This window comes from Vombatus ursinus, unplaced genomic scaffold (assembly GCF_900497805.2).
Source record: "Vombatus ursinus unplaced genomic scaffold, bare-nosed wombat genome assembly UNPS02014802.1, whole genome shotgun sequence".
Lineage (NCBI taxonomy): Eukaryota > Metazoa > Chordata > Mammalia > Diprotodontia > Vombatidae > Vombatus > Vombatus ursinus.
In genome coordinates, this window is record NW_020954580.1 from 32435927 (window position 1) to 32444825 (window position 8899).

Below are 8899 nucleotides of genomic sequence, written 5' to 3' on the forward strand. Positions count from 1 at the left end.
CTCCTTATTGTTAACCCACATGGGTTTTGTTATTCAAGAAAAATTTAAATAAATATCCATAAGTTGCCTGACTTCTAATCATTAGGAATTATTGGGGGGGTGATTGGATACAAGAGATTTAAGAAGGGCTAGGAAACTGTTTTAGTATTAAAGTATGCAAATTCATAAATCTTCAGTGATACTAAAGAGATATTAAAGATTCCAGGTTACAAATGCCCAGAAACTTCCAAGTCTCATATCTAAACAGGTTAGACTAGATATTACACTTGGCTGTTGTTAAGCAGATATGCTACTACTTCAGAAAGTAGTTACTGATAGGTTCATCTCAGCTAGAAAGAGTATATCTAGTGAAGCCACAAAGGAGATTAGTTTTAACCCAAAATAAAACAATGCTTCAATCTTAGGTGATGCTTAATGTTAAGGGATGGATAATTTTTCTCCATAATTTGACAAATAGAAACATTTTTAAAATGGGTTTCCTTATTTATAGCATGGAAAAAGAATGCTATAAGAAAAGAATGCTTCAAGTCCAGGCCCCTCATCATTTTCTACCTAGACTATTGCTAACAGCCTCTCAACTGGTCTCCAGGATACCTTCCATATACCTGCCAACACAATCTATCTAGAGTACAAATCTGGCATTCCCCTACTCAAGAAACTTCAATGGATCCCTATTAATGCTAGGGTAAATTGCCTAGTTCTCAGCATGGTAGCTCTATGCAATCAGGCTCTAGTATACCTTTCTGAGCTTATTGTCCACTATGATACCCTAATCACTTTATATGTAATTCAATTCATCTAGCTTGTGCATATAATCTCCTCTTGAGGCAGTTAGGTGGTGAAAAGGAGAAAGCATTGGACCTGAAGTTAGGAAGATCAGCTATGTGGTTGAGTCATTTAACCTCTGCCTATCTCTTGATTAAGTGGATTAGAACACTGACAGCTAGAGAGACTTGTCCACTGTTACTTAGACCGTGCAAAGGGAAACTTGAACCCAAGTATTTCTGAGTCAAATATTGACTCTTTATGTCAAGCTGGCTATATGTTTTGCATGTGGAGTAGTTAGAACTTACTGAGTATTAACTGAATTGATTTGGATGAGAATCTTTAGTCCTTTTTGATCTTGTGAAAATATTATCTCTATCCCTTTTACTTTTGGTTACTGACTCCTAAGTCTAATCAAATCAGTATCCCCTGAGTCACATGCCTAGAGGCAGGGCATTCAATAAGATGTCATCTTGGGGTCAACTTCAGAACTGGACTCTTCTAGTGCCACTCATTTGACCTCCAACTTTCACAAACCATAAGAAGGCTTTGAGTAGTGGACAGATAGTTCTGTTAACCTTATTATGAATCTTTTTTTTCTTTTTGCAGCACTTTGCATCGCTTTATGATGCTTCCCCCACTGCACCGCCCTGCTGGTCCTGGGAGTAAGTACTGCTGACTATTTAGCCCTCATTTGTGACCTCCGACGTTGCTCTGAAAAACCAAAGTTTCTATGTTCCATTTAATTTGCACAAGTGTTGCCAACATTTTAAAGTGGATGAGTTAACACTAAAATTACATCAAATGATGGCAAATAGAAATGGTTCACATTTGGTCACCCCAAGCACTTGATGGCTCTTTCTGAACTATGGATGGTTAGGCAATAAAAGGAGCCAAATTAAGTAGTCCAAATAACAAAAGAAGCATTATGTAGTTATTTGAACCATCTAAGCCTTGCAGAGAGTCATGAAAGGGTGTATCTGAAAGATAAAACTATAGGAGAAAGAAAACTCTCTTTGAGTTTTGATTTTCTTTTTCAAATGATATTTTGTCTTTTATGTCTAGTTCAAGTGTTATGCTGATAGACTACACAAGGAGGCCAGGGTTTAACTTGTCACTTTTACTGACAATTATAGACTACCTATAATATACAGAGCTTAACTCTAGGTGCTAGAGAAAAGTGAGCTTGTGCATATCAAGGTATGATGATTACTCACAAGATGTTTGTGTTCTGGGGTGAATACAAGTGAATTTATTTAGAATGCATGTTCATAGCTATATGTTACATTTATAGCTCAATAAGAGTAGTACATATAGACATATGTATCTTAAATTATAAACATGTATGTAAATATACATGCATGGGTGACATACTAATCAGCCTAATTATTTGATCTTACATTGATGTTTCTTATTCTTATGTTCGCTGCATAATTTCCCCAAATGATTCTCACGGGCATATTTTGTCACTAATTGGATCCTGCTGCCTTTATTCTGACCTATTTCCTCCATTATTTCTTTTCTTTTCTCCCAACTCTTTTTATCCCCATTTTTTTCTGCATCCTATTACCTTTATCTTTTGCTTCCTTTATATTTTCCTTCCTCTCTTTTTCCTCTCTGCTCAAGGAAAAAAAATAGTCATGATTACCTCATAAAATCCTAGTGCTATTTCATTTCTATTTTCCAAAAGAATTGTTAAAATCATGTTCTTTGTCTTTCCCTCCATGAATATATATCCTTCTCCTTTTTGTCTCACCCATCTTGTCCAGCTTATACTTCCTCAATCTTTTCATCCCTCAGAATAAACCATCAGAGTGATCGTAACTCCTCTAACATAGTAATGAGAATCACCATTTTCTGCCACCCCAAATGACAGAATGGAAGTCTAGTAATGATAGGCTCTAAACACCAGTGGGGGAAAAGATCAGGAACAGAGACATACTGCACATGAAAGAAAATAAAACTTCCTCAAGTTTCTCATGCATTATCTTTGGGAAAAATTAGTGTTTGAAAACTTCTTTCTGTCACTGGAGCCAAGGCAAACATCCAAAAATGTAGCATAATTAAGGTTCTATATTTTTACTGAATTCTACTGATAAATGACTTGATTATTTTATTGAAGCTATTTAATTTTTACTGGCATATACCCATTTTTCAACTCACTCCATAATATTTTATGGTACTTATTTTTATGAAAAGCCATTTCAGCAGATTATGTTGTCATAGTACTAAGACAGAAGGGATTCTTAAAATACAAAACTTACTCCAAACCCATGATGGAGCCATTCAGATTAAACTATGTTGCCATCACACTATGATTGATTCACATAAATAAGCATTTAGTGCTTTGGTTTAATGTGGATTTGAATAAAACATGCACCAGAAAATAGCAAAATGTGTATAGAAATCATAAAGCTTTATGAGACTATATCCATGAAAATCAGTGTTTAGAAATTATAAAAAAGGAAACAGAAAAATTAAGAGGATGTATTGTTCATTGGATACAGAAGCTTCTCCAGAACACCAAAAAGCTAGAAGTCCTAGAACTCAAAGGAAGATAAGAAGCTTTCTAGTCTAACTCTCTCATTTTATATATAAGGAAAATGAGTCCCAATGAAGTTAAGGGATTGGGCCAAGGTAATATAGGTAGTAAGTATCACAAATGGGATTTGAACCCAGATACTCTTCAGAGCCATAGTTCTTTCTATTCTGTCACAATCCCTCCTGTCAGTCTTCATGATAGCAGGATTAAAACAAAAATGTAGAAAGCAGGAATCATTTTAAATGAAAATAAAATAAATGCTAATAAAAGTTTATCTCTTCAGGGAATTGCAAAACAGAATGTAAAATGCCTGTATAAATTAATTGTTGTCTTACACTGCACAATTACTGCTCATCAAGGAGAATACTTAGGAAGCAAATATTTTTCCCAAAGTAAGTTTAATATGATTGAATCATAGGATTATAGATTTAGAAGTGGAAGAGATCTATCTCTTGTTGAGTTGTTTTTCAGTCATGCCTGACTCTTCCTGACCCTATGTAGTTTTTGAGGGACAAAGATACTGGAGTGATTTGCCATTTCTTTTTCCAGTTTATTTTACAGATGAGGAAACTGAGGCAAACAGGCTTAAATGACTTGCCCAGGGTCACACTAGTTAGTGTCTGAGGCCAGATTTGAACTTAGGAAAATGAATCTTCCTGACTCCAGACCCAACACTCTCTCCATTGTACCACCTACCTGATGAATAAGCTGAGGTCCAGAGGTCTACAGTAATTTGTCTAGCTTTCCACACCTGGTTCATGGCAAAGATGGGACCCTGACTAAACAAAATTATAAAAACAGAACAATGTCTCATCAGGTGAGCACAAACATCTCCTGTTGTAATACAATTACTTAAATATTGATATGAAACTACGTGCTTCCTATATAACAGCTACTTAACATCTGTTGAATTTAATTGAATGAATCATAAGCATACTGAAAACGTATGTGTACATATTTTTATTATTCTTCCTGGTTTACTTATTTATTTTTACAATCTAAATTTAAATTCATTTTTGTTTATAAGGTAAATTTATTATATGCCTATTACTGACAATATCTCTTTAATAAGCACAGGACTGAGATTGAAAACAATTTCATATTTAATAAAATAAAGTGACTTGAAATTCGTCATGCATGTTCTCTGGAAACAATTTGTATTCAAAATTCATTCTAGACCAACATTATTATTTACAGATGATGGACCTAAGACTAAAGGAAAGGAGAAGAAGGAAAGAATAAACAGAATAATAAAATTTCAGAATTGGAACTAACATCAATTACATATAGCTATATTTATCCATACACATATATACATGCATGTCTGTATATATGTGTGTGCATTTATATATGCACATTATATGCATGGTCATGTTATAGTCCATATTTGTGTGCATGTATTTGTGTGTATGTATACATTGCATAGTGTATATACATAAACCAATGAAGAGATACATATACGCATTTGTATATGTGTGTACAAACAATGTGTAAGAGTCAGCTAGATAACTCAGTGGATAGATCTCTGGACCTGGAGTCAGGAAGACCCGAGTTCAAATGTAACCTCCAACACTTACTAGTTATATGATCTTGGGCAAATCACTTAACTCTGTTTGCCTTGATCCACTGGAGAAGGAAATGGCAAACCACTCTAGTATCTTTGCCAAGAAAACCTCATAGTCCATGGGATTGCAAAGAGTCAGACATGGCTGAATGACTGAACAACAGCAATATACAATTGATACATATACAACTTATATGATGACAATATACATACAACTGTATGTGTACATGTATACACATTTTGCATGGGCATATGTGCACATATATGTGTATATGCATGTATGTGTGCATGTGCACAACTCTCTAGGATGTAGTTACCAAGTGATAGACAGATTGTCATCTGCACTGTTGAAGGAAATCCTCACGTGAACACTGACAAAATCACAATTTGTTCAGGTATATTTCAGTATTTATTACTAAGTATTTAAAAATTATATTAAAAACATAAAACAAATACATCGTTGTGATACAAAAACTTGTGACCACCCACTAATGATAACTTGCATTTACATTTTAGAGTTTTGCAATGTATGTTGCATACATCACCTCTTTAGAATTTGCACTTTAGAGTTTGCAGTGTATGCTACATTTATCACCTCATTTAAAACTCAAAAGAAACCCATGAGGTAAGTATTGTTGGGGAATTTCTCAGCCTAGGTTCCTGTAGAGTCCCAGGAGAATGTCAGCTACTAGCTGGATGCTCTGACTGGGGGTCAAAGAATATGATTAGCCTATGTGAAAAGAAAATACATACATATACACACATGCATATACATGCATACACATATATGTTTGTGTGTGTGTACATATACACATATGTGTGTATAAAACATGCTAAGGAAGACTGCTCACTGATAGTACTTTCAGCCTCCAAGGATATAGATTTGGTTTTTATAACTTTTCAAGCCCAATTAGAGAACACAATCAGCAGCCTTCTTTGGCAAGTCTGGATCAATCCTTTGTCACACCTATCCCAATAGAGGAAGGGGTGAAGAAAAAGAAAATTGAACCAGGGAAAGGGGGAATTTCTAGAAGAATATTTGGCATGAAGCTGGTTGGATTTGCTACTGGAATGAGAAAACATTTTCTCTTCAAGGGCAGGATAGAAGAGGTGACCAAATACTTTTACAATTACTAAAAACAAAACAAAACAAAACAAAACCTCATTTCATTTAAGACAACAAGGTTGAGTTAATTGTTTAGACAAAGCTGCATACATCTGTATCTTATTCAAAGATAACAAATCATTTTCACAACAGTGTATGCTTTGCTATATCCTTACATAGTTTGTTGTTTTTGTATTTCTTTAGTATTATAGACATTATTCACATTTTACAGATAAGGAAATGTGAGGCTCAGAGAGTTTAATTGACATGTCCATGATCTTACAGCTAATGAAAATAAAAAGTAGGTTTTGACCCAAGTCTTCATGAATCAAAGTCCAGCTTATTACTAATTACTATAGTATAGATGTTTAAATATAACAGTTCTGGTATATGCAGCCATTTGGGTCAATTGGTTAAACAATAACTCAAAATTATGTAGTGTTTTTCACTTTACAAAGTATTTTGTTCTTGACAGCTCTGTAGTACAATTATGATGATGATGATAATGATGATGATGATGATGATGATAATGCTTATTTTATAGGTGGTATAATTAAGCTTCCAAGAACTTAGGTGACTTACTGGAAGTCATAGAACTGGAACTTAATTCTTTATTTTCACTAACCTCTAACTGAAGTTCAGCATTTTTTTCAATTATTTACAAACATGATTTTGATAAGCTTCACCATATTGCCAAAAATAGCCATGATAAAAGAAGGGTTTACAACCCTTGGCCTAGAGAATTGTCTAAGTCCTGGGTAGGGTAAATGACTTGACCACCATCATATAAAACAAGTCTTTGCAGAGACAGGAGGAGTTCAGCCTGAATAGTACTGAATCAGAAGCATGTTCACACTGCTTCAGTGAAACTCTCATCATTGAATGTCTTTATGATTAGATTATCTGTTAAAACAGGATGTTCACCTTTTTTACTTAGCATATGGATACACTTTATTTCTATGAATCAACAAATATCAATGGAACCTTAATAAAGTGATGTTTCCTCAAACCAGTGTTCTAATACAGTTGCTATAGTTCATGGAGAATGACTCAGAATTAAAGGCACCTTATTTTAACAAGCAATTATCTTTTAAGGGTACATTAATTTTGAATTATATGAAAAATGTGTAGAGGTTTGAACTTTTTTGTCTCCATTTAGCACACATGTTTGTCTGTTGGTGGTTTTGTATATGTAGAAATGGCCACTCGACCCTGGTAGATGGGAATTAAACTCTTAGAGTGCATTAAACTGACAACAACAAATGGTAATTCAGTAATCTACTAAATATTGGTGTCCGATTCATTCAGTAATGTTATCTCACATATCTATAGCATTTTAAAGTTGAAAAATAATTGATTTTGATCCTTAGGAAACTTAAGATGACTTGGTTTCAATGATTCAGGCTGCACTTTCTCAGCAGCGAATTTTGAAGAAGATTTTGGAAGCACATTAGAAAAATGCATTAAAAATGCTATAAATTCTGAGAGGTGAGAACCTGAGAGAGGCTCTGAAAAGGCGGACAGAACAATGCATGGAGGCAATGAGAATAGAACTATGAGTGTGTGTGTATATGTGTATATCTGTGTGTGGTTTAGGGGGAAAGACCTGCACTAGCTTAACAGGTAACAAAAACACTGAAAAACCATCCTCATGAAAACCAAAAAGTTGTGATGTTTCTATGGAGAATATTAGAGAGTAGCCAGAGGGGAGGCCATTTATTTTATACTGCATTGATTTCAGGACCATCTAAGGGGCACTTTTTTTTTTTTTACACAGACACTTATAAAGAGTATGCTGTATAAAATACCCCATTACCCAATGGAGAATTGTAGTGGGATAATCACCTCACAGTACAGAACATAATGGTTTTGCTTGATTACTTAAAACACCATAATTTGGCCATATTAGTGATTTTAAAAAGTCAAAGTCAATTTGTTAATAAAGAAGTCCAGCAAGTTTTCCATTCTCCTTCTCATCTCCCTGCCATTTGAACCCAACTCTTTTATTAATTTTGTGATGGAGTACTATGATATTTAAAACTCAGGACCTCATTTTATTTACACCAATATTTGGGGCACTATTATGAGAAAAATTGCAATTGTTTTAATTGCTTTAAAGCAATAATAATGATATCTCTTCTTATTTCCTTCTTGTTTTTTTTTTCTTGCCAAAAATCTCTGCCAACCAAGGAGAGCCTATTAATTTACTTACCAAGTATAACATTTATTCTGCTTTAGTTGCGATTTAAAGAGCTCTTAAATCTACCCTCATGCTCCCTCATAGAATTTTTTTTTCCCTTTTAACTGAAGATGCACTTTTTCCCCTTCCTAGAACAAAGGGAAAATATTCAAACTGAAGAGTTCCACATACTGAACTTTAAGTGGTATTTTAGGAAATGTGTCTGTAATGCAAAAGGTAGTGAATATTGGTTTTTAAGAGGAATTAGAGATGAGGACTAGTATAATTCCAATCTTTACATGGAATTATAGAATTTTGGAGTTTTGGAAGGTTTCAGAAAACAATTACTGTAATCTGTACTTGGACAGGAATTTTCTCTATAACATTCTGAACAAGCGATCATTCTTCCTTTATTTGCAAAGCTCCAATGACTGGAAATACACTAGGTCCCAAAGTAGCACATTCTCCTTTTGTATAGCTCTAATGTGTTAGTCAATCAATCAGGATTTATTAAGTTTTTCCCATATACTGATTACTATGCTATACAGAGACAAAAAAAATAACTAACAAAATTCCCTACTCTAAGGAAGTTTACATTTTAATGTTGGTGAAAATATGTGTATGCATATATATGTACACAGTAATAAAAGCCATAAGAGCTAGCATTTATATAGTGCTTTAAGGTTTGTAAAGCATTGTGCAGATAAGGAAACTGAGGCAGACCATTTTGGGACATTGTGAAAG